This window comes from Primulina eburnea, chromosome 13 (assembly GCF_022965805.1).
Source record: "Primulina eburnea isolate SZY01 chromosome 13, ASM2296580v1, whole genome shotgun sequence".
NCBI classification, from domain to species: Eukaryota; Viridiplantae; Streptophyta; class Magnoliopsida; order Lamiales; family Gesneriaceae; genus Primulina; species Primulina eburnea.
This window is the reverse complement of record NC_133113.1, coordinates 10583646-10609288: the sequence shown is the minus strand read 5'-3', so window position 1 is coordinate 10609288 and position 25643 is coordinate 10583646.

Sequence of the window (25643 nt, the reverse complement as noted above, 5' to 3'; positions counted from 1 at the left end):
AGTTGGCTCAGATTGTCGCTAAACTTAAACACAACTACATGCCAACTGCCCCTACTGCGTATGCTGATCAAGCTGTAATCACTCAGCTTGACACTGATCTCATGGGAATGCTATCTCGTATCAAATTTTGGGAGTCGGATCAAGAACTCGTGGTATACCAAGGAGACTCAGATGATGACAATGAGGAACAAGATGAAACAGCATCCTCTGACAAAACAGCACCATCATCCGCCTTGGTTCTGGTTCCTACTGAAGAACCAGTTTCTGATAAGCTTCCTTCACCATCTATTGAACAACCGCTCTATACTGAAGCTGAGCTATCTCTTGCTCATATTGATGAAGTGATTCAAGCAGTAGTAGAGGAGTCTCACTTTAATGCACCAGTTAATGATCCAGTTGATCACTCTGCTGATCAAACCAATCCAGAGGTCCCTATTACTTCAGTCGACATTGTTCCACCAGACCTATCTGATGATCAGGTCTTACTCATTGATATGCAAGTTGAACCAATCGATAATTCATCAGAAGCAACAGTTCAGGATGTGTTACCATCATCTGTCCAACATCCTCCCTCCTCATCCAAAGATCAAGAAGAAAAGACTGCTGCTGAAACTTTGGTTCAAGGAACAATAACTGGAACTGATACTTCAGTTCAGCCAAATACTGATAACAAGTCAACTGACCAAGCTTTGGTCATTTCTCAGCAACCACAACTTGATGAAGGCACTTCTCAACAATCCAATCCTCCAACTTCAGCAGATTTTGAACTCATTTTTGAGGAAGTCCAACATATGCAGAACAGCATGAATCAAATACTCTCTGCTATTGCCAAAATTCAGACTACGCAGGTTTTGCACAGTGCGAAGTTAGAAAACAATGAGGAATCACTCAAACGACTGAAGAAAATCGAAGCTGCTATTTCCGCCCTCTCTTTTGCAGTTGATGACATTCCGAAAAACAAGAATCTCATATCCGGTCTGACTGCTACTCAACAAACTCTCAATCAACACGTCAACACTGTGGAATCACTTCTATCTCGGAAAATTGATCTACTACAAGTCACTTTGTCCTCCACTGTTGAAAATTTGTCAGGCACTATCACAGTTCTCTCTTCTCATGTTCGCAAGCTATCTGACAAGATAGAGAAGTTTGACAAAAAGGGGGAAGAGCAGAAGAATTCTTAGTAGAGCTTTATTCATTGTATCAGATCTCTATTACTTCAGTTATTGATCTTATTTTATCTACTATGAGGAATTCAGTTATTTATTTCAAAGTTTTGTCAAAACACCATAAAGGGGGAAATTGTTAGAAACTTAATTCCGGCGTTTGACAAAAAGACTCAACTGAATTCAGCAACTAAAGTTACCAACTGATCGACTTAACTGAATCAAGCTCAACTGATAAGTTCAGCACATAATATATCAGCAGATGTTCTCGCCAGTTCATTTTCGCCAACTGATCGTTATCAGCTGATTGCTCAGCTGTACACGTCATCAAGTGAAAACGACAACCGACAAATAGTACAGTCTAACTGCAACAGTAGTAGTGGAACGCCGCATTTCAGAAAAGGTGCAGTGTACGATCTGTCAGAGAATATCGACGTGGCAAATAACGGGTGTTATTCAAATTAATGTTACCGTTGACAGAAGCCTATAAATATTCGAAGAGAGCAGCTGAAGAAGATACCGATTCTGAACTACTCATTTTACTTGCTGTTACTCTGCGAAAATACTCTCTCAACTTCGTCAACACAGCTCAAGCTTACAAGATTTATCAGTAGCATTCAGGCTACGTTTTTGAGCTAGAAAAAGCACTTTGTAATCTTCGATAAATTGTACAAGTTGTGCTAAGATCAGTTGTGATCTGTAAAAGAGTTGTTAACTAAGAGTTTCAGTCTTGGCAATAGATAAGTCCAAACTGAAGTGGGTCAGTACACGTTATTGTATTTGATCAAAGTCTTTTAGTGAATATCCTATCTTTGTGATAGAAGGGGTGACGTAGGAGTTATTCAAATCTCCGAACATCCAGAAACATTTTCTGTGTCATTTACTTTCAGTTATTCGTTCTATCTTTCAGTCAGTTAATTTTCCGCAACTGTTTTCTTCAGTTTAACTGATTGTTATCGACCAACAAGATACTTGAGTCAGTTTATAACAAAACTGAACTCAGCTTTTCGAAGAAGTTTTAAATTCAGCAAGTGTTTATTCAACCCCCCCCTTCTAAACACTTTCACCTTGAGTTAACCGATCCTATCAGTTAGCTATGTTCATAACTGATGACGTCTCAAGATGATTTATCAGTTGACTCTATAGCCGATTAGATGCATTGACTGTGTAACTCATCAGTCTTAACTGATCGTCCAGTTTACTATACAGCTTCAGTTGCCCGAACGTGAAACTTCGAAATTCTGATTCCAACACTTCTGTTCCAGAAGTATAATTATAATCATATGTTTTAATATTTAATGTTAAATAATCTAATTATTTATATCAGATAAAGATAAACATCAAAATAGACTGGACCATGAGCCAGACTATATTGAATTATTCCATAAGGGATTGTTTCCAATTTAAATTCTATCATCTCTTAAAGATGCTATAAAAATTTCTGGTAAACCTTCTAAAGTTAAAGGTCTAAAAAATATTTGTATTAAACCAATATGAATAAATTTATAATTTTTCGTATAAGGTGAGATGTATTTATTATGTAATAATTTAATAACCATTTCTTCATTATGAAGAGGTACATATGATTCTGTAGGTTTTACTACTTGTTTGAAACCAAATCTTTCAAAGGTTCCTAATTTATAAATCATTTTAGATTCTATCTTAGAAATAATCCATTTATTTAATAAATCTAAATTCTCTTGTAAATCATATTCTTCATTTAAACTGTTTTGAACAGTTTCTTTCATACTAAAAATATTCATTGAATACTAGTGCTAAATCATAAACAAAAACGATTTTCATGGCTCTGATACCATCTGGGGCTTGGAAATAAAATTGAGCTAATAAAAGAAGGCATTTAAGTCTTGGAATAATAATTAGTATAAGGTTCATCTATTGTAATGCCCGGAAAATTAATCCTGGTAATCTGTAATTATTGAGGTATAATTTGATATAATTATGAGAGGATTAATCGGGACACGAATTGAGACTGCAAGTGGAAAAATAACTGATTTAAATTATTGGAGGGAAATGGCATTTTCGTAATTATGGGAGGTCAATGGCATTTTCGTAATTATGGGAGGTCAATGGCATTTTCGTAAATAATGGATGGCATTTTCGTAATTTTGCAAGAAGTTTGGCAAAAAAAATGAGAGGTTGCCACGTATGAGTCTTGCATGCAATATAAATATATGAGATTTCCCAAGAATCAGAACAAGAACCGAGCTTCCTTTCTCTAGAAATCTTTTGTTTCTTCGTGTGATTCAATTGGTGAGTTTGATCATCCCATCTATTAGAATTTGAATCCGAACACGGTGTTGTGTTCCAGGCATCGACAGCTACAACTGGACGTAAGTTTTGCTACGTTTTGACATGCTTTGAAATTATGCTATTGTCAGAATTGAATGGAATTCATATATGATGTTCTTGACATGTTAGACATCGTAGAAGCGAAGTCAGATTAAGAAACGGACTGATTATGGAATTGTTATAAATTTTTAAGGTATATTAAGTTATACCGGACAGATTTGAATTGTGATTGGATTATGGCTTGTACTGGATATGGGTTATGGATTGTAACTATTATCTGGTGATGTTGTATTGACGGAGATACTGAAATTGTACCGTTATACTGTGATTTTGAATTAAATCCAGATTGATCAGATTGTTATCAATTGGAGTGGTATATTGACATGAGATTATTGGTATTGTCATTATCAGACAGGCTGTGAGTTGAGGACTTCGACTGAGCCAGGAACCGACGAAAAAAAGGTATAAGTCAATGTGGTATTGGGAGATGGACTTGAGTCGGTTTGGACTTGGGTTTCCCTAAATCACATACTTTATTTATTGCATTGATATTTGCTTTAAATTGATTGATGTACTTGTTCTCTTGATATTAGATAACAGGTATTAGACAAGACTATCTTGTGACAGAATTACCGGATAGTGGTGGTATCGCCACGGCACATTGCACGATGTCACAAGATAGGATGCTAGCGATAGAGCTACAGTCCTTGACGGTTAGGTCAGGACACTGGATGTTTGGTTATATCGAGTAATGGAATCTATTACGGAATTCGATATAGGAACACCATATTTGGTTATATCGAGTAAAGGGTATTGGAATTCTTCTATTACAGAATTCGATATAGGAATACCAGGGCACTGGTTATATCGAGTAATAGAGATTATGGTTCCATCCTTTACGGAATTCGATATAGGAATACCACATCTGGAAACCGGGATCCCTAGACTAGGATTGAGTCTAGTCTTAAATGATGTAGCTACGAGTATTGTCGACAGCATGATATTGATTGTTTATGTTTCGGATTATGATACATATTCATGTTACCTGATTACATGCTTTATATTGTTTATATGATTGTATGTTTCATTGATTTATACTGGGATTTATTCTCACCGGAGTTATCCGGCTGTTGTCTTGTCTGTATGTGTACTTGACAACAGGTGGGACAGGATCAGGGTCCAGGAGATGAGAGAGATCATGATTAGAGTGGAGGCTCCGGACTTGGACTAGAGATAGGGTTGGACACTTGACATTAGTTGTTTAAACCTTCGTTTTATTTAGATGTTTGCAGTACAGGACTTGTATTGTATTTTATATACTGAGATGTATATATGCTTGTATGTCACTACGTTCCGCATTTTAAAAAAAAAATTTAGACCCTGTTTTATAATTGATTAATTAGTCCCAATGATGATTAAGAAATTGATTAGCGTCCGGGTCCCCACATCTATGGAACTTTTATAAAACATAAAATGATTTATTAGAGATATACCAAAGAAATTAAACACCAGAGGATTTTACCGAGATCCACCCGAGAAACATAAATTCATAAAAAAATCATCCATAAACGCCTTAAACGCCATCTCTCGGCTAAGCAGGCTTAATGACCAACATGAATTTATTATTTCTCGGTTAAACTCGTACATTGTGTTTACCATTTCCTGTTTCATATCTTACCATCTAAGGCTTGGAATAGAATTGAGCAAATAAAATGAGGCATCTAAGTCTTGGAATAATAATTAATATAAGGTTAATCTATGGAAATTTTACAAAACATAAAAGGATTTATCAGAGATATAACAAAGAAATTAAACAATAGATAATTTTACCAAGGTCTACCTCAGAAACATAAATTCATAAAAAATCACTCATAAACGCCTTAAATGCCTTCTCTGGGCTAAGCAGGCTGAAGGACAACAACATGAATTTATTATTTCCTGGTTAAACTCGAACTTGGTGTTTACAATTTTTCGGTTCATCTCTTTACCTTATGTTTTAACCAATAATCTTTATATTAAATCAAAATTCCTGAACTCAAATGAATCTTTTATTTTCTCATTAAAATTCCAAGTTACAAATAAATATAGATCATGTCATAGTAAGGTAATGATTTAGCAAGAATGATTTAGCCTGTCATTCAGGCTAATCTATGAAATATAAATATTATAAACAGAAAATAAAACAATAAATTAAACTTACAAGTTTGTATAAAGAGCTTGAAGCTTTTATTTAATTCCTTAAGAAGGATTGTTTATAGAGAGGGAATAGAGGGGAGCAAACTCGACCATGATTTTCTAAGATCACGATACCAACTATATATATAAGGAATATCCTGACATGAAACCCTGAATTCCATCACAAAATAAAAAATACAATGTTTTATAAAAGCAAATAGTTAAATAGTACAATACTTTATAAAAGTAAATAGTGACAAGGTCACCAAAGTCAAAGGTAATGATATGCCATTATCTTTTGTCTTCTGACATCATTCATTATATTTATAAGTCATCGTTAATATTATTTTTCAAAGAATTCTTCATTTTTTCAAAAATATTATCAATATTGGAGTATTCTGGAATATCTTTCTCTAGATCTTGGGCATCATGCATATTTATTAAATGAATAAATTGATTGTCACTTAATACAGATGCCATTAATTTATCTGATTTAGCATCTGAACATCTAATATTCTTATAAATTTTTTTTTCATTTCTTCAATGTATACATTGATCATTTTTCTTTGAAATATATTTCAGAATATTTGTGAGTGAGGATCTTGAAAGGACTCATAGTGTTGGTGATTAATAAGGAGTTTAAGGAGGGGGATGAATAAATTCTTTCCTTTATTTAACGAATTTGCAAAAGGTGGTAGAATCCTGTTAGAGATTATAGCTGGTCTTGTTCAAATGTAAGTCCACCAGATCACAATAAGTGCGGAAACGATCCAATGGAGTACGATGAGAAATAATAAAACAGTAGGCAGTAGAACAGTGGTTGTTTCTTGAAGTTCGAAGATAAAATCTTCTATGTCTCCCCTTCTTCTGCTTCCAGAAGGTATCACTAAAAGACTTTGGATTTTACAGTAGAAGACTTGTACAGACCCACTTCAGTAGGGCTTACCCTTAGCCTACTAAAATATTAGTTACACAACTCCGTAAAAACAAATACAACAAAGTTCTGGAAAAAACTCTTTTCTAGTTTACAAACTCTTCTCAATGATATAGTAAAGTGTTTTAGCTTGAAGAGAGTTATGAACAATAACAGCACAAAATGATCTCAGAAGATCGGATATTGATAATAAAGCGTGTGCTGTTTTTCTGTAAGTTGAGCTTTGAAGATAAGTAGTAGTTGATGATAGCTCAAACTCACGTTGTAATAATCGATCCGTTGATAAAGATAATAACGTTGTTTTCTATAAAGGATTGATCTTATTTGATATAGAAAGCTTGAATCCAACATAAACATAACGGCTTCTTTTGACTTCGGATAGAATCAGCTTTATTACCTAAAAAAGTTCTTGCAGAAAGCTTTCAGAATAATCAGTCTTTGCTTTATACCAAAACTGGTAAGGCGTATTAAATAACTTCGTACATCATTAATGGTGCAATTAATGCTTGTACTAGGTAAAGTAACAGTAACATTTAAGATAGTAACGATCAAATAAACGACGTTAAGTTACTTCTGCTTAAGCTAAGTTCTGCATATAAATCTATGTTCTGCTTCAGGTTTTTCTAAGTTGATAAGTACTCGAAGAGTACTGCTTTTGTGAACACGATACGAGAGCTTCTGCTTTTATAGTTTTCTGGTTTTAGCTATCGCGACCTACTTGTTTTGACTCTCATCACCACAATTAAATTAAGTCTAACACATAGATTCTTTTTCCTTTTCTTGTTGCATTGCATAATCTTCTTGATATGAAAGAATTTTTTCTTCCATTTGTTGGATTGTTTCAAAGCCGTGAGGCTCTCCTGTTTCAGGATCATCTCGTAGTAATTTTTCCCAAAATTTTATAGAACTAACCCTTCATATGTAGGTAATTAATTCATCAGTACGACCAAGTTCAGGCAGCATCTCCATATCCATGGAATTCCAAATTCCATGAAGATAGACATAAAGTCTTTCCATCAATCCAAGATTTTGAAAATAATTTTTTAATTCTTAGAAAAATATTTAACAAAGTATTCATTTGTTTTATAAAACCTCTGGCAAAATTTTTGCTGATGGACCGAATATTTTCCACCAAGTCATAAACCAGTTAGGAACTGGATAATGAAAAACAATTTCACATATTTTCAAATACCAAGTATATTTATTTTTTCATTTTCGTAATATAGAGTAGTTTTTTTTTAAAACTCTCAATATAATCTAAAAAATTGAATTTAAAATTCATTTGATGATTTTGAGAATAAAATTTCTTCTCAACAAGTGGAAATATGCCTCATTCTTTGTTGGGGGATCGATGTAGAGTTTAAAGGGGGATCGATGTAGATTTTAAAGGGGGGAGGGTGAATAAAATCTTTCTTTTGACGATAGTTTTTGCAAAGGGTGCTAGAATCCTGTTAGAGATTGTAGATGTTCATGTTCAAGCGTACGTCCAGCAGATCACAATAATAAGTGCGGAAAAGATCCGATGGAGTAAGGTGAAAACATTAATAACAGTAGGCAGTAGAACAGTAGTTGTTTCTGGAAGTTTTAAGATAAAATCTTCTACGTCTCCCCTTCTTCTGTTTTCAGAAGGTATCACTAAAAGACTTTGGATTTTGCAGTACACACTAGTACACACCCACTTCAGCAGGACTTATCTTTTGACTACTGAAACTTTTAGTAACTCAACACAATATAATTCAATCTGATAAGGTTCTGGAAAAGACTCTTTTCCAGTTTGCAAACTCTTCTTCAAAAATTATTGTAAGGTGTTTTTCTTCAAGAGGTGAAGAAATAACAGTACAAAATGATCTCCAAAGATCAGATGTATTATATGAAGCGTCTATTGCTTTTCTTCAAGTTGAGCTTGGAAGATAACGATTGATTCGCGGTTGCTCAAAGTAACGTTGGATAGATAATGTGTTTCTTGATAAAATAATCAGCGTTGTTTTCTTTAAATGGGTCTGATCCATATATATATAGATAACTTGAATCCAACGTCTATAATCAAAATGGCTTCTTTGAATTCTGATAGAAACAACTTTATTGCTTAAAAAGGTTGTTGGTAAAGTAACGGTAACATTTAATATATCAATGATAGGTTCTGTTTCTAGCAGAGAGTCATGTTCTGCTTCTGTTTTTCTAAACTGATAAGTACTCGAAGAGTATTGCTTAGTTAAGGCGACAAGAGAACTTCTGTTTTTATACAGTCTTCTGGTTTCACTTAACGAGATCTACTAGTTTTGACTATCATCACTGCAATTAAATTAAGTCTATCAATTTCTCCCTTTGCGGTGATGCGAAAACCTAGAAGTTAGTAAGAAGAAGAAAACAGTTAAATCATAAAAGATAGCAATTATAAACTGAAAGATAATTAAACAGTAAATCAGAGTTTGGAAAAATAATCTCAAGGATTAATCATCAGTTTCAATGTCTTTGAAAAGTGCAGCATCATCATCCTGAGGTTCCTGGCTTCTGAGGGATGATTCGGCTTGATGATGTCCTCCCGATCTACCTTCCTCTGTTCTTACTTCTGTTCTACTCACTGCTTCCCCTTTTTTTGCATCAAGGCGAGTTAGTATTTCATCCATTCGGCCCGACAGACTGATAATGCTATCTTTCATCATTTCCAAGAATGCGACTTAATTCAAAACACGATCATTCATGATCTGAATAGATTGAGATTGGGACTCAATCTTGGTATCAATGGATTCTAGTTTCAAATCAGTAGCCTCCATTTTAGTCGAAATTGAACGTAGAGATGACTCATGATCAACAACTGTTCGTAAAACATTGGATTGTCCAAGAACTATGTTGGCGTGACTGGCCAAAACATTCTTCCTGAAGATTTCAGATTCAACTTCAAGCTTAGCTAACGACTCTGCCGTTTTAACGACATTATACGTTATGCGATCTCGGAAGAATTTGGTGGCGTTGACCTCACCAGCATGTTCAAAAGACATCTGTTTGATGATATCTGAGATTCTGTCAATGTTCCGTTTTAGAAAATCAATCTCAAATTCAAGATCAAAGCGTTCTTCATCTGAGGATGGACTTTTAGCAAGCATGCGTTCAGATATTTCAGCTATATGCACAGTGTGAGTAATGCGAGTAGGTGACTCAGTAGAAAGAACAGCTAAGATAGTAGAAGTAGTGGGATATGATGGACCAGTAGAGAGAACAGTAATCTGTTCAGTAAAAGATCTTTCAGCAGCAGCAGAGGATTCAGGAAATGCTCTTTCTTATGGTTGCGTGGATTTTATGGCCTCCGACTGTTCAGCGGCTGTAATTTGATCAGTCAAGATAGCTACCATTTCTTTTCGATGGTCAGAGGAGAAGATCTCCAAATTCGGCAGTGACGGAGATTTGGCAGCATCTGATTCTGCTAATTGTTGAGCTGCTGGAGAAGTTACCGGTTGGACCATGTCATCAGCCAGGGCTGCTTCTGGTGCAGCAGAGATATCAACAGCAATAGATTGAACGACTTCATCCACTGAAGATAGTTCACGGACAGAGATGAGAGGAGAGGAGTGAGTAGGTAATTTGGGAGAGGCAGGAGTACTAGAAACTTTAGCTTTTGGAGAAGCTATGGTTCTTTCCTCAACTGACTTATTCTGAGCAAGTTCTGGAACAAAACCCACTGAATATTGAACGGTTTCACCAAACACCTGTTCTTGAGCAAGAATTTGCTCATCCATCAATCTCAAGCGGTCCAGGAGAATATAGATCACGTTCTGATCCTGAGCAGCTGAGCAGCAGTTGGAATCTTGGCATCAAAGTTAGACTGAAGAGTCTTTAAAACTGATTCCAGTTGTTGTCGTTTAAACTGCTCAAAAATGAAGCCTCGACATTTCATTGCTTCGATCACATTCTCAGTTTTCGCAAGTGCAAACACTTTTTCTTCATTTCGGACTATTTTACCGAATGCACCTTTTGTCCTGAAGAAGGTAAGAGGATGATATATTCTAACCTTGTGCCAATCATCAAAGAAAGTCATTTCTTCATTGGCAGAATTCTCAATATCTTCTAGATGAAGATCAACACCAGTTGAAACCAATGATTTTGCGGCGTGAAATGGTGGTTCTTCAACGAGTTATCCTTTGCCTTTACCTGAAGATAAGGTAGGCAAAATGGGTCGAAAAGCAGAAGACCCTGCAGTAGATTCACGAATGACCACTCCAGATGAGGGTCTGAAAATTGGAATAGTAGAAGTGGTGGCGGCAGAGGCAGCAGCTGGTTTAGAGACAGAGGTGGTTTCTGGTACAGAAGACACGGCTTCTGGAAATACTTGTCGCAATGAGATAGTGTCTAAATCAGCAATTTCTGCTGTTTTTCTTGATGCGAAGGAGAGTGTGAGTTTTCTTCTTGGTAGGGGTGGCAGGGACAGATGCTTGAATAGGAGCAGCAGACTCCGTAGAGATTATTTTATCAGAATCAGTGGAGATAACCACTCTCTTTCTTTTGATCTTCTTCTGAGGTTCTTGAACCCCAGTCTGAGCATCTGCTACGTCCTTTTTCAAGGCGATAAACTCAGCAATAGATGGCTTCGATCTCAAGGCGAGCACATTATCAGATCGGCCATAGTCACATAAGATGCGTGCTGTTCAGTAGTAAAAGCAAAAACCAGCATCCTTGAGCATTGTGCTGATCTGTATAGCAAATCCAGAGCTTTTTCACAGAACCATATCCTTCAGGACTCTAAACAAGAATCCACTCCAATCCACCTTATACCCAGTAGTGATGGCAATCATCACCTGAACCTTTTCTTTGCTCAGCCCGTCAAACATTACAGCTTTTGTAACGAACCGTATTCTTTACTACTTAAAATTTGCGGAAAAATTAAAAATTTTCTTTTAAACTAAATGAAATGCGGAAATGAAATCAAATACGGTCGTCACTACATTCTTCATCAATAAAAATATTCAAAATCGACATCACCAATAAAATTTGCTGAAAAGAAACACTGTTCCAAAAGTCTTGAAACAAAACATAACATCAGAGTATTTTAAACTTGCATAAAAAGAATCGTAAAATAACGTGGGCGGTCCTCGGGTTTAGCCTGCCGCTCAGTCCAAGCCTGCCCCTTGGTCACCACTCCCTGCCTCCTCGTCAACATACTCACCTGCATCGATCAAGCCTAGTGCGTCTAAAGACTCAACACGTATAAATTGGAATAACGAGTACTACATAATAAGATCACATGCAACTTTAAAATAGGACATACATAACTTGAAACTTGAACTTGCGTATTAAAACTTGAACATACGTACATACATACTTCGACGTGCCATAACTTAAACTTTTCATAAACATGCTGCATACTTGAACATACATAACTTCATCATTTTGCGTAGAGGATGTTTCAAAGCAAGTGACCCGTAACATAAATGAGCCTGATCAGACTATACCACAGTACTGGGCTGACAGGGACGTATCCACTGCCGCATACATAAGATCCCCGTTCATAATTTAACGGGCTGGTTGGTCCCCGTTCATAATTTAACGCTTTCCAACAACGATCTAACCCGTTCATAATTTAACGGGCGGATTGGTCCCCGTTCATAATTTAACGCTTTCCAATCCTAACATAATTTGGTCACAAGACATTTAGTATACCTCCAAAACTTAAAATATTTTCTTGCACGTCATACATACTTACTTGGCGTTGAGGGATTCGTTGGACTTCGACTGGGGCCGTTGCTGCACATACTAACATGAATTTTCATACTTAACTTGCATAACTTAACGTAGAAATTGCACTTACTCTCAAGTTCAATCATTACTTAGGACATTCTAAAATTCCCATGACTCGACATTGTTGAACATTGCACTAAATCAAGACATCAAACCTCAAAGTATAGCATGATAATTCTTAAAACTCAAGTACACGGACCCCGTGCCCAGGTCCTGCTCCGGGTCCGTGTAGGTGCGGTGAATTGCCTTATGAAGAAAAGGGAAGGCACGGACCCCGTACTGAGGTCCGGGTGGGGGTCCGTGTAGGTGCGCAAAAGTGAAACTCGAGAAGAAATGAGGACACGGACCCCGTGCTAGGGTCCGTGTAAGGGTCCGGGTGTCTACGCAAAAATGGCTGTTCGAAGGAAACAAAGGCACGGACCCCGTGTCAAGGTCCGTGTATAGGTCCGTGTGGCCTCGAATTTTTTGAACCTGCGAGGAAAACTTACACAATGTCTATTCTCCCAATCAAACAGCAAATGGAACAAAATTAGACAACTTGAGACCATCCTGAGACACCATAGCATTGAACTAAACTCGTACGAACACCCAAAACAACGACTTTCCCCTACTATACATACAATTCAAGAAACGTGGCAATTGACCCCGAACGCTTCCTACGACTTCTAATGTACTCGAGTGCCTATCGACACTAAAGGACATACCCAACACCAACCCAAGCATCATACTAATCATACCTAGACGCAGCACCGATCACCCGTCGATCCCCAACGAAGCCTGCAACAAATAAACTTCAAGAACACAATTTTTCGTAAAAGTCGCAGTTTGAGCAGTCCCACGAAAAACACCATAACTCACTCAATTTTCATCCAAAAATCTCGAATTTTATATCAAATCGAAGGCATCGAAAAGTTATACGATTTTCTAGTTGAAAGTTTTCTCAAAATCTCGACTGAAAGTTCGCAATTTTGACCAGAACAGCAAAAACGGGATTTTTAGATCTAAAAAGGACTCCGAAAGCGATTTAAACGTGATTGTTCAAACTTCTACACAACATACACATGGTTTTATGCATAAATAACAACGCACGCATAATATGACATGATCGATGCATCAAGAACAGAATATACGTGCCTTTTGATATTAAAAATATCGTGACGACGATACCGAAGCGGAGACGGTGCGAGGTTCGATCCGGGACGAACGTGGTGCTAAAATCCTTGAAGAAAGCACACGAAAATATGCTGGAATAATTCAGAGGAGGGGGCGGCCGTTTCTTACACAAGGACCCTAGGTTTTCTTTTTAAAATCTGAAAATAAACTTGTAGGTGTGTGTTGTGTGTTTTAGTGTGTGTAAAAACGTGTTTAGTGTGTGTGAGTGTAGAAAACGTGTGTATGATTTAATTAGGAGAAATCTAGTGCTAAATTAACTAACTAAAATACTAACTAAAAGTTAACACTCACTAATTTAATCAAACTCTACAATTAAAATGATTACACACCAATTTTAAAAGTTTTAAACTCTTAAATCACTAAATACATAATAATGCTTTAACATATTAAAACTTAATAACTTATTAAAAATGCCCCATCCTCAACTTAAAATAAAATACCATATTTTAAATTACCAACATTGTCACCGGTCTTTTCCTCGATCCCGCTTCGAATAGTCTCCTGAAACATGAAACTCGAAAAACATTTTAACGTGCATCACAATAAACATGAATTATTTAAAATAATGCATTTTATAATTTATGCATGGCATAAAACTCATTTAAAATAAATTAAATGATTTAATAGTTAAATAAATGCATGGGTCATACGTGTACTGAATTTGGGCACTACAGCTTTCACCAACGTGCTTTTGCTAAAATGTCAGCGAGCACTTGAAATTACATTTTCAAAAGCTTCTTAAAACAGGATGGATAGAGTTCCTCTCCAGAAGCTGAGAAACCAAGTAGAGCAGTAGACATTTCCTCCTTAGAAATGCTAGAAAATTCAGAGAAACCAGAATAAGGAAGAAAGAAAGTTGATCCCAATAGGGCACTGTCGATGGAAATAGATGCGTTCCCTGGAGAATAGATAATTTTTCCATCTTTTACAGTTGCCTTGACATAGAAATCCAAAAGAGCAGTTTTGTATATAACGGTAGGTGCTTCCAAAATTTTTCTGAGTCCGGATTTCTCAATAGCTTGAAATATTTTGACAAGATGTTCATCCTTTATAGTTAGGACGGAAGAAAAGTTAAGCAAAAGAGAAATCTGTAAACAAGACAGATTTGAGGTAAGATCTGTAAGAGAAATGAGCAAGAGAAATCCGTAGCTAGTAAGCAAAAGTCTGGAAGTGTAAAAGTAAAAAAAATGAAAAAGGCGGTTAATATTAAAAAATGTACAGCCATCAATGAAACATAATGACATGTGTCAATATGTTTGCGGTTGAGTATTTGAAAAGTTTAAATAGAGGGTGTCAGAAAAACTAATCATTTCAAAATTTGAAAAGTAATTAAAAGAGCGTGCTGTCCAATTGGTTACTGAAAATAATATCCAGAAGAGGGTTTGTCGTTTTATGATAATATCTACTCGAAGTTAAAAAGTACTGAAATATTTCCAGCACTTTAATGAAAACCAGTAGACACATTGTTTTATCGAAAAGACAAACATCCTTTCTGCTTCTGACAAAGCAAGAAAATAACAGTCTGAAAACGATACTGTTCCCCCTAAATTAATGCAACTAATGAATGTGAAGATACGAAGTCTGAGGGAATGACAGATGATTCTTGGAACTTGTGTAGGCAGATAGCCGTCTCTTCAACTTCCCAAGACTCTATATAAGTGCTTGGAAGTTCACAAACTAAGTCATTTATAATTTTATCAAAACAAATGGGTAGAACAAGTAATCTCTCGGAGTCTTCTCCATTGTCTGAATCAGCAGAGGAGTTCCAGAGGTAATTTCCAATGTTTCATAAAAAGATGTTTGAAGACATCCTCTTTCAAGATATGAAGATTTGGAAGAAAATCATCAGTTTATAATATGAACAATCAGTTAGATTGTTCAAAATTATTAGGACTAAGCTGTGGAATCACCTCTTCCACAGCCACAATCATTCGAAGAGAGGGGATCCAGCAGTCCTTAGTTATATTTCTGTTGAAGTACTTTGCACTTAAGTACTTCTATCTGCTGATATTAACATATGTAGTAGATAAACGTTATGTAATGCTTCTGGTTTTATGAATGAAAAATGTCATTTTGACATGTCTTTGTTTATCTACTACTTTTATTGATTGCATAAATAAATAATGGATAAGAAAAACTCAGTCTGTGTAAATCAGAGGACGTTTCGGTTGACTTGAGACTCTTCAACTTCTTCAACATTAAATGTAACATGTCTATAAATAAGATAACAACAAATGTTAAAGAAACAACAATTTGATATGTCGGACTCAAGTAATTCGGATGCCTGTAGTAGTACTCATGTATTGGTAACACAAGAAACACTTCCTCATCTGGAAGCTTTGAAGAAAATCATCGACGAATATATCTGGACAAATGTCATGTCTTCATGGTTCAAAGTCCAAGATCTTCAGAATATTCAAAGAAATGGTTTAACTCCTACTGCTGCACAAAGAGAAACACAAGGAAATAAAAACGGGAGTACTTTGAAGTTGATCATGTTTTTGAGCTTGCTACTGATAGAGTTCTGCTTCATGTGATGCTCTGGAAGGAATGACTTCAGTTAGAAAAGATTTCCAGTGCAGAGTCCTTTAGTAGGATTAGGAGTCATGAATTGAATAACTGGATTTCTGAGTGGCAAGATTCTGTAGGAACTGAATTATCTCGTGTAACCTGGTTTCTGTTACATTCTAAATGAAATAACAGTAGTTGTCACAAGTTGTCTCTTTACTCTTCTGCAAATAAATCAATGTTAGTCGAATAACATATAACTGATAATATTTACCAAAATAATCAAGTTAAATCAATTAAACCGAGTATATTACGAAAATAAGAAAATTTATTCTCAGGCAGAGGTTTTGTAAAGATGTATGTTGCCTGTAAATCAGTAGAAACATATTCCAGATGGATGTTCTTCTTCTGCACATGATCTCTAATAAAATTATGTCTAATGTCAATGTGCTTTGTTCTGGAATGAAGTACTGGATTTTGCGTAATTGCAATGGCACTGGTATTGTCACAGAAGATAGGTGATTCAGAGGCTTGAACTCCATAGTCTTTGAGTTGTTGCATCCACAGTATTTGAGAACAGCAACTTCCAGCAGCAAGGTATTCTGCTTCTGCAGTAGATGTAGCTATGGAAATATGATTTTTACTAAACCAGGAGATCAGCCTATCACCAAGGAATTGACAAAAACCACTTGTGCTTTTTCTGTCTAGTTTGCAACCTGCATAATCAGCACCTGAATATCCAATAAGATTAAAAGAGGAATCATTGGGATACCATAAGCCGACACTTTGAGTTCCCTTTAAGTACTTCAGAATACGTTTAACAGCAATATAATGAGATTGCTTGGGGTTAGATTGAAATCTTGCACAAATGCAACAAACATAATATCAGGTCTACTGGCAGTAAGATATAACAGAGAACCAATAAGACCACGATACTTAGTTACCTCTACTGGAATTCCACTACCATCCTTATCAAGTTTAGTAGATGAGCTCATTGGAGTGGAAGCAGCAGAGTATGCTTCCATGCCAAACTTTTTCAGTAGCTCCTTGGTATACTTAGCTTGATTTATCAAAATTCCAGTATCAAGTTGCTTGATCTGCAGTCCTAGGAAGAATGTTAATTCTCCCATCATGCTCATTTCAAACTGATCCTGCATTAACTTAGCAAACTTTGCACATATTTTGGGGTTAGGTGACCCAAAAATAATGTCATAAACATAAATCTGTACTAACACAATGTGCTTATTCTTAATTAAGGTAAATAGATTCTTGTCTACTGTGCCGATTGTAAAGTCATGATTGACAAGGAATTGTGAGAGGGTGTCATACCATGCTCTAGGTGCCTGTTTTAAACCATACAGGGCTTTGTGTAATTTAAATACATGATGAGGTAAGAAATGGTCGATAAAACCTGGAGGTTTTTCAACGTAGACCTCTTCTAGTAGACCATTTAGGAAAGCACTCTTCACATCCATTTGATAAACTTTGAAGTTCTTGAAAGCAGCAAAGGCCAAAAATATTTTGATTTATTCAAGCCTTGCTACTGGTGCATATGTTTCATCATATTCTATTCCTTATTCTTTTCTGAAACCTTGAGCCACCAGTCTTGCTTTATTTCTGATCACAGTGCCTTATTCATTTAGCTTGTTTCTGAATACCCACCGAGTTCCATTTACATCTTGGTGAGATCGTCTAGGTACTAGAAAGCACACTTCATTTATCTTAAATTGATTCAGCTATTCTTGCTTAGCTTCTATCCAACTGGGATGCAGAAGAGCTTCTTCAATTTTCTTTGGTTCATCCTAAGAGATAAAGACATCATGCATATATTCATTAATCATTTGCCTTCTAGTTCTTAATGGAGCTGCAGGATTACCAATAACCACGGATGGAGGATGTGATTTCCTCCAAACGAAAGGGTTTAAAGAAATTTCTTCCTAGTTTGATGTATTCGAAATAGGCTCAGCTAGAGCAGTAGCAAGTTCTGGAATTTTCACTTCAAGTTCTGGTAAATCTTGTGTCTGAACAATTGGTTCTACCATAGAAATGTCTGGTTCTGGATTTTGGACGTCTTTGATTTTTGGTTCTACATCGTCTTCACTATCCAGTTCCAGATGAATCCTGTCTAATCTATTACTCAAATTTGACATATTAGAAATTTCAAGAGCACTTTTGTCTTCATCGAAGACAAAATGAACAGATTCTTCAACATTGAGAGTTCTATTATTGAAGATTCTGAAAGCTTTGCTTACTGCATAATAACCAAGAAAAAGTACACCATCTGATTTTGAATCAAATGCAGTCAAATAGTTTTTATCGTTATTGTGCACAAAGAATTTGCAAACAAATACATGAAAGTAAGATACACTAGGCTTACTCCATTTCAATATTTCATATGGAGTCTGATTGTGCCACTTGTTGGCCATGGTTCTGTTTTGTGTATAGCATGCGGTGTTGATTGCTTCTATCCAGAAGCGCTGAGAGATGTCTGCATCTGCTAGCATTGTTATAGCAGCTTCTTTAAGAGTACTGTTTCTCTTATCAGCTACTCCATTTTGTTGAGGTGTTTTGACAGCTAAATATTCATGATGAATGCCCTGTTCATCTAAATACAACTCAAGAATTTTGTTAGTAAACTCAGTACCCCGATCACTTCTGATTTTAATGATGGAAATAGGTTTTTCATTTTAAATCTTTTTCAGAAGCTTGATCATGAGGCTACTGGTTTGATCTTTTCCATTAAGAAATATTACCCATATAAATCTAGAAAAGTCATCAACAACAGCAATTGGATACTTCATTCCCCCTAAGCTCATGATAGGGATTGGACCAAACAAGTCCATATGCAATAATCCAAACAGCTTGAAGTTGATTTACTACCTTTGTTCTTGAAGCTAGATCTCACCTGCTTGCCAAGTTGACATGCAGAAAAAACATGATTCTTAACAAAGTTAATATCAGGAAAACCGTCAACTATATTCTGCTTTTTGAGATTGTCTATTGACTTAAATTCAGGTGATTCAATCTCTTGTGCCAGAGCGATTCAATCTCTTGTGCCAGAGCCAATGATTGTCAGTAAGAGAGGCAACTAAACATGTAGGAACAATAGCATGATCTAAGTTCCATGAAACCTTATAGGTGTTACCTTCTCTCTTTCCAGTTAATATAGTAAACTCAGCAGAATATTTGACTGTGCATGTGTGCTTCTGAAAGGCTACAGAATAACCGTTATCACACAGTTGACTAATTTTAATCAAGTTATAACAGAGATTCTCAACCAGTAGTACATCATTAATAGTTATGTTATCATGGACAATCTTACACTTACCCACGGTTTTACCTTTTGAGTTGTCCCCAAAAGTTATCTTTGGTCCAGTACAACTCATTACTTCTGATAGTATATTTTTTTCTGTCCAATCATGTTTTTGGAGCATCCACTGTCTAGATACCATGTGGAGCTGCTGATTTTGACTTTCTTCTATTGTTCCTGCGAACACAAATTTTAGTATCTGGTACCCAAATCTATTTGGGTCCAAGCCTTATCAGTCCTTTAGGAACCCACATTTGTACAATTCTTGGTGACCTTGTACTTCGGGTATCCAAAGACGTGTGTGCAATAGAAGGTCTGTTATTTCTAACATTATGCATTTTGGAATGTTGTTCTTCTCTTCTGTTTGTGTTGTCTGGCCTGTATCTCTTCTGAACAGATCTAGAATTATAGTATTGATAGTTTTTAACCTTCATAGAGGGTTTTCCTCCTGAGTTGAATCTTCTATTGGATCCAGCACTCTGGTGAACTCTCTACTCAGGTTCAACATAACCCAGACCATAATGGTTTCTTCTGTTCATTTTATTTACATTCCTTTCAACTCGAACAGTTGGTACTTCAGGTTCATATACTACACTGGATTTGACAAAGTGAATGAATTTCCCTTTGACTTTATCCAGTTCTGGCTTGGTACTAGTTTCAGAAGTGCTTTCATTATTGCTGAATCCGAGACCACTTCTGTCTCCGGATTGCTTCTGCAAGTCTTGAATCTTTTCCAATGAAACAGACGACTCATTCTATGCATTTACCAAAACATACAGCTTCTGATTTTCAAATCTCATTTTCTGGTAATCTGAATTTACTCTTTCATTCTCAGTTCTCAACTTACTCAGTTCAGTTTTTAAATCATTGCAGTTGTTCTCTTGTAAACAAGTCAACTTATTGACTTGATTCTTTAAGTTTAGGTTTTGAATCTTAACTTCCTCGAATGATTAAGAAAGTCTCGAGTACTCTCCTACCATGTCACGCAATGCTTTAATTAAATCAGTTCGTGTAAATTCGTCAGAGTCAAAGTCTAGTACCTCTCCAGATGTAAAGGTTGGTTAAATATCCGCAATAAGAAATTTGATCTCTTCTGCATCACTTTCGCTAGAATGGTTTTCTAAGTCAGAAGACTCAGAACTAAAATCCGACCATTTAGACTTGCTTTCCTCAGAAATCATCACTTTGCGGTCTCTTCTGAATTTCTTGTCATTCCTTTTGTATTCCTTCTTCTTCTGATCATCTTTCTCGGGCTTTGGACAGTCAGCAATAAAGTGACCAATCTTTCCACAGTTAAAGCATGTCATATCACCCGGTGGTGAATCCTTCTTGAAGTTCCGATTAGGGCTTTGGTAAGTGTTGGATCAGTTGACTACTGGAATAAGTGTTTAGAAAGGGGGGGGGGGGGGGGTTGAATAAACACTTTTGATTATGTAGCTTTTGAAAATATGGTGTCAGTTTTGTAAGAAACTGAAAATGGAAATCTTGTCAGTCAATGACAATCAGTTTAACTAAGAAAACAGTTGCGGAAGTAAACTGACTGTAAGATAGAATATGTAACTGAAACAAAACGACACACAAGAGTTTATGGATGTTCGGAGATTGAATTCCTTCTACGTCACCCCTTATATCACAAAGATAGGATATTCACTAAAAGAATTTGATCAATACAAGATTGTATAGACCCACTTCAGTGTTGGACTTAACACTGACAAAACTGAAACTCTTAGTAAACAATTTTCTTACCATTCGTAAACTGATCTTAGCTCAACTTGAATGAATATAAAACAAATGACTTGTGCTATTTAAGCTCGAAATATAGCCTTGAACGGTTTGGAGTTCTTCAAGTAGAGCATCAGAGTATGAAATTCTGGGAGACATGGCTCCGGAAGTTTCTGGAATCTGTTCCCTTTCTTGTGAAGTAAACACAACCATCGCACCGTCAGTTTGTTTTGTTTCATGCATAGCTATTTCTTAAATTCCTTTAGTTGTAGGTATCTGGGGAGGAGAAGAGACAGATAGAGCAGCAAAAGAATTAGAAGGTTCTTTGATTGTTTCAATAAATGATTCTTCAGTTGGTTCAACAACTGGATCGCCAATTGGTTGTTCATTTGCCGGAGGAACCGGTTCTTCAGTCGGAACTGAATGTGTGAGAAACAGGATTTTTCGAAGCAAAGCACCTCAAAAAGCTCGGAATGTAGCTCAAAAAGAAATCGAGGCAATGCAAAACCTTGAGAATTGAGGGTACGTCGCTCGGAAGAGGAAACCCTCAGCTCATAAGCTAAAACCCTCAGCTCAAGGAAGCTCCAAGATTCTTGGAAAAGAAACCCTCAGCTCATAAACTAAAACCCTCAGCTCAAGGAAGCTCATTGATTGTCGGGGAGAAAACCCCTAGCTCATGAGCTCGATCTTTCAGCTCAAAGAAGCTCAACCATGCTTGTCCTAAGAAGTCCAACAAGAGAGCTAAAGGAGGAGCTAAAGGTTTGGACAAACTTAGTACGCAAGAAATGACCATTGAGATAACCAATGAAGGAGCTAAGGGAAGAGCTAAGAGGCTAGGACACATTTATGGGGCAGGAAATGACCTTTGGTGCTTGAGATGGTTTGACCACAATTATGGCTTCCTTGGAGCCCAAGATTTCGTCCATGGCTAGTTGGAGGGTCATTTTTCTTTCTATAAATACCTCCCAAGACCACACATAAATTCCCCTTCAAAAATCATCTCACAAAGCCTCAAAAATTTCGGCTCTTCCCCCTCACCCTAAACCACTCGGCCGAAACTCAAAGAAAAAGGGAGAAGCTCGTGCGATTCAAGTGTTAGAGTTTTTGCATCGAGGTGCTGCTGAAGTGAAGACAATATTTGTTAGAATTGCGCCGAAGTGCTGCCAAATTTTCAAGAGAAAGCTTCGTGCAAGAAATAGGTAAGTGGGATTTTGTTATGTACTTCGTTTGTATTTTTAAAACTTGAATATATAAGTTATGACATGCATGTATGTGTGTCCTCATTTTCGAAAAACATGATGTCTGTCGTTTAAAATTTTCGATCGATTATATACTCTGTTTGTTCTTCGAAATTATTTGACTTCGCTAAATCCGTCTGAAAGTTTGATATCTGAAATTCCGATAAGTTCTGTCTGATAAGTCTAAACTCTGTGTCGCACTGTTACTATTCGAATTTGAAATGAGACGAGAATTGTGATTCTGTCTGGCCCCCATTGGTGGGTATAAAACCATGTTCTGTTCTGGCCCCCATTGGTGGGTATAAAACCATGTTCTGGCCTCACCCCTTAGAGGACTAACATATTGGGGACAATTTGACTATGGAAATGAAATGAGTAACAGTGTTCTGTTTGTTCCGATCTGTTCTATTCTGAATTTTTCTGATCTGTTTCTGAACTGTTCTGAATCGTCTGATAACCTTTGTCTCATATTTGATTCGTTTATGTTAAAAGTGATAAGTTTTGAAAGTTTGTTAAAGAAATGTTTTAAATATTAAGTTTTATATGTATCGTTGGAATTGATCGACCCCCACTTGCTGAGTGTTTACCAAAACACTCACCCCTTACAAATTTCAGATAAAAATGAAGAGCAAGTGAACGAGGAGGAACAAGAGTCTTTCTGGGGTTGGTGAACGATGACCAAGATCAAGAAACCATTTAATTCCTTTGTTTAGTTTTCCGCATTTCGCAACTCTGATGTAATTTGTTTTATTGTCATTATAAGACAATATTTTATTTATGAAAAAGACTGGTTAATTGATACGAGGCTTATTGTTTTCAATTGAATTGTTAAACAATGTCGGATGTCACAATCGCTCGGTTTCGGGGCGTGACAGAATGCAGTTGATCTTCTTCAGTCGTTTGAATGAATACTTGTACAGATTGCTTCAAAACTTCTTGTTCAGTCACAACTTATGACTGAACTGACTCTGTCGGTTGTTCAAACATGATTTTTTCAGCTGGATTCTTAAAAAATGACAGCTTGATCAGCTGATTGTTCAGTTACATCTTCAACTGATCTAGAATTTTCCAGCTGAATATCTGGGGTCACTGATTTGATGGCTTCATCTAGATTGGCCAGAGATAAATCAGCTTCAAAATAAGGTGGTGGATCAATATTAGAAGATATAGGTGCTAAAGATGAGGATGAAGGAGCAACTGATGTAGAAGGAGCAGCAGTTGGTTCTTTTGAAGGTTCTTGAACTGATGGTTCAGTTGCCTCCTCTGATACATCTTGAGAGGCAGCTGGTATGATCAGTTCTTGATTTGTTTCCCAGTCCATTATCTTCATTTGCAATGAAATCAGATCAGAGTTCAACTGATCATATACGACTTTGTCATTGAAAGCAGTCGGAATAGTTGGATCATAATTTAATCGCAACTGAGTAACTATCTGCTGAAGTCTCTTTATTCTCTGTTGGTTGAAGAAATAATGCTTACGTTCCAAAGCTTGAACTATTGTAGGGGCCTTGACTACCTTCAGAACGAGATTCTCCAAGTCAACAAATTTTTTCAGAGTGGATTTCTTATGAAGTTGCTTAGAAAAAACTTATGTTCTGAATTTTACCCATTGATCATAAGCCTCGAGCTTTTCTTCTGTAAAATCATTGATCTCTTGTCAAATAAGATCAATATGTGTTTGAACAACATTGGTTGGCCTGGGCTCCTCATGCAATTTCCATTTGCCCTTAAGATCAGTTAAGGCATGAGTAAGACTCAACCCTGAAGTTGTTGCATCTAGTTGTTCTTGGATCACCATCCCCTTTGGTATGGCAATAGGTCAAGGAGTATAGCCAGAAATAGTGATTAAAGTCGTCTTAACTCCAGCAAGTTTCTTTTTATCACCAGATTCCGTGACCTTCTTCTTTGGTAGAATTGAGGATTAAGGCAACTGATCCTCAGTTGAGGGTACAGTAACGATTGCTTGTAGTGGGACAGCCTTGATAGGATGTTCAACTCCAGACAGATTCAATCTATCAGTTGGGATTTTCCCAACAACAGTAGTAGGCTTGGTCTTAAACTACGTGGCTTCTTAAGAACTTTGGGTGAAGGAGTCTTCTCAGATTCGGTATCGCCGACAATCAGCTTACGCTTGATTTTTTTCTTTTTAATCTCCTTTCGAGAATTCTTGACTGATTTGGGAGCTGCTTCTGTCCCAATTCCTTCTTCACCTTAATGAACTGCTCAGGTGACATGTCTAGTTTCTGTTTGGGCGGCTGGACAGACTTGGCATTGAAATTTTTTTTATCTTTGATGACTTCTCAGAATCATCAGTCTTCAAACCTTTAACTTTCAGCACATGGCTGAGCTGCACCGCAAAGCCTTTGGAACTTTTGGCAGTTTGAAACATATTCCTCAGAATATTGAAGATGATGTTTCTCCAGTTCACCTTCCTTCTAGTCATTATAGCAGTCATGGCTTGAAATTTTTCGAGAGTGAGGGCAGCAAATGATTATGCCTTGGCTAAGATGCCCTTGGCTACAATATCAGCCAGTAGTTGTACTTCTGGCTTCAGTTCCTTCTTAGGATCAGAAACTTTGATATTCTGATCAGCAGCAGAAAGGGTAGTTTTCATTTCCTCAATATAAGGTGTCTTTATCTCAGAAAAATTGATAAGTCTGTTGGCTGGTAGATGAAAGAGATTGTAGAAAAACTCCTCCTCAATAATCAGTAACTGACCACTTACAGTCGATGCAATATGTCCTTCTTGAGTAACATATCCAGTAGTGTAGAGTTCTTGTATTTCTTTGACATAGATTTCCTAGGAAGATAATCCCAAAAACTGCTTCAGACCGGCTTCTTCCAATTTCATGAGGTGAGCTGGGATCTGGTTTTCCATTTGATTGCTTGAAAGCTGCGAGAAGAAAGATCTGCTTTGGATAGATTTTTTTCTCGGGAAATGCTGAAAGTGCTTGTAAAGAAGAACTGAATTGAAGCGGGGAAGATGATATATGTTGGTGACTGTTCAAATTTTTGGACACGTGTCAGTCTAGAAAAAATTTGATTTGAAAACGTGTGTTCGTGTGGTAAAAACGTGTGTAACAAATTTATGGTTTACGTGAGTCCACGTTTCAAAGTACTAGTCATTGAAAGACAGCTTTTAATGCTAATATAAGCAGTCACACCATTTGATTTGGAATAAAATAAAATTAATTAGTTAACTTACATGAGAAGATTAGATAAATTATCAACTGAACGATCAGTTGTGGAACTGAATCGTTTCAAATGAAAATTTACTAACTATAAAATCGATATTCTCCCTAAACAAATGCATGTAAAAAGACGAAGATATAAATGACACAAAAAATAATAAATTTTGTGCTTCAAAAGATGAAGCG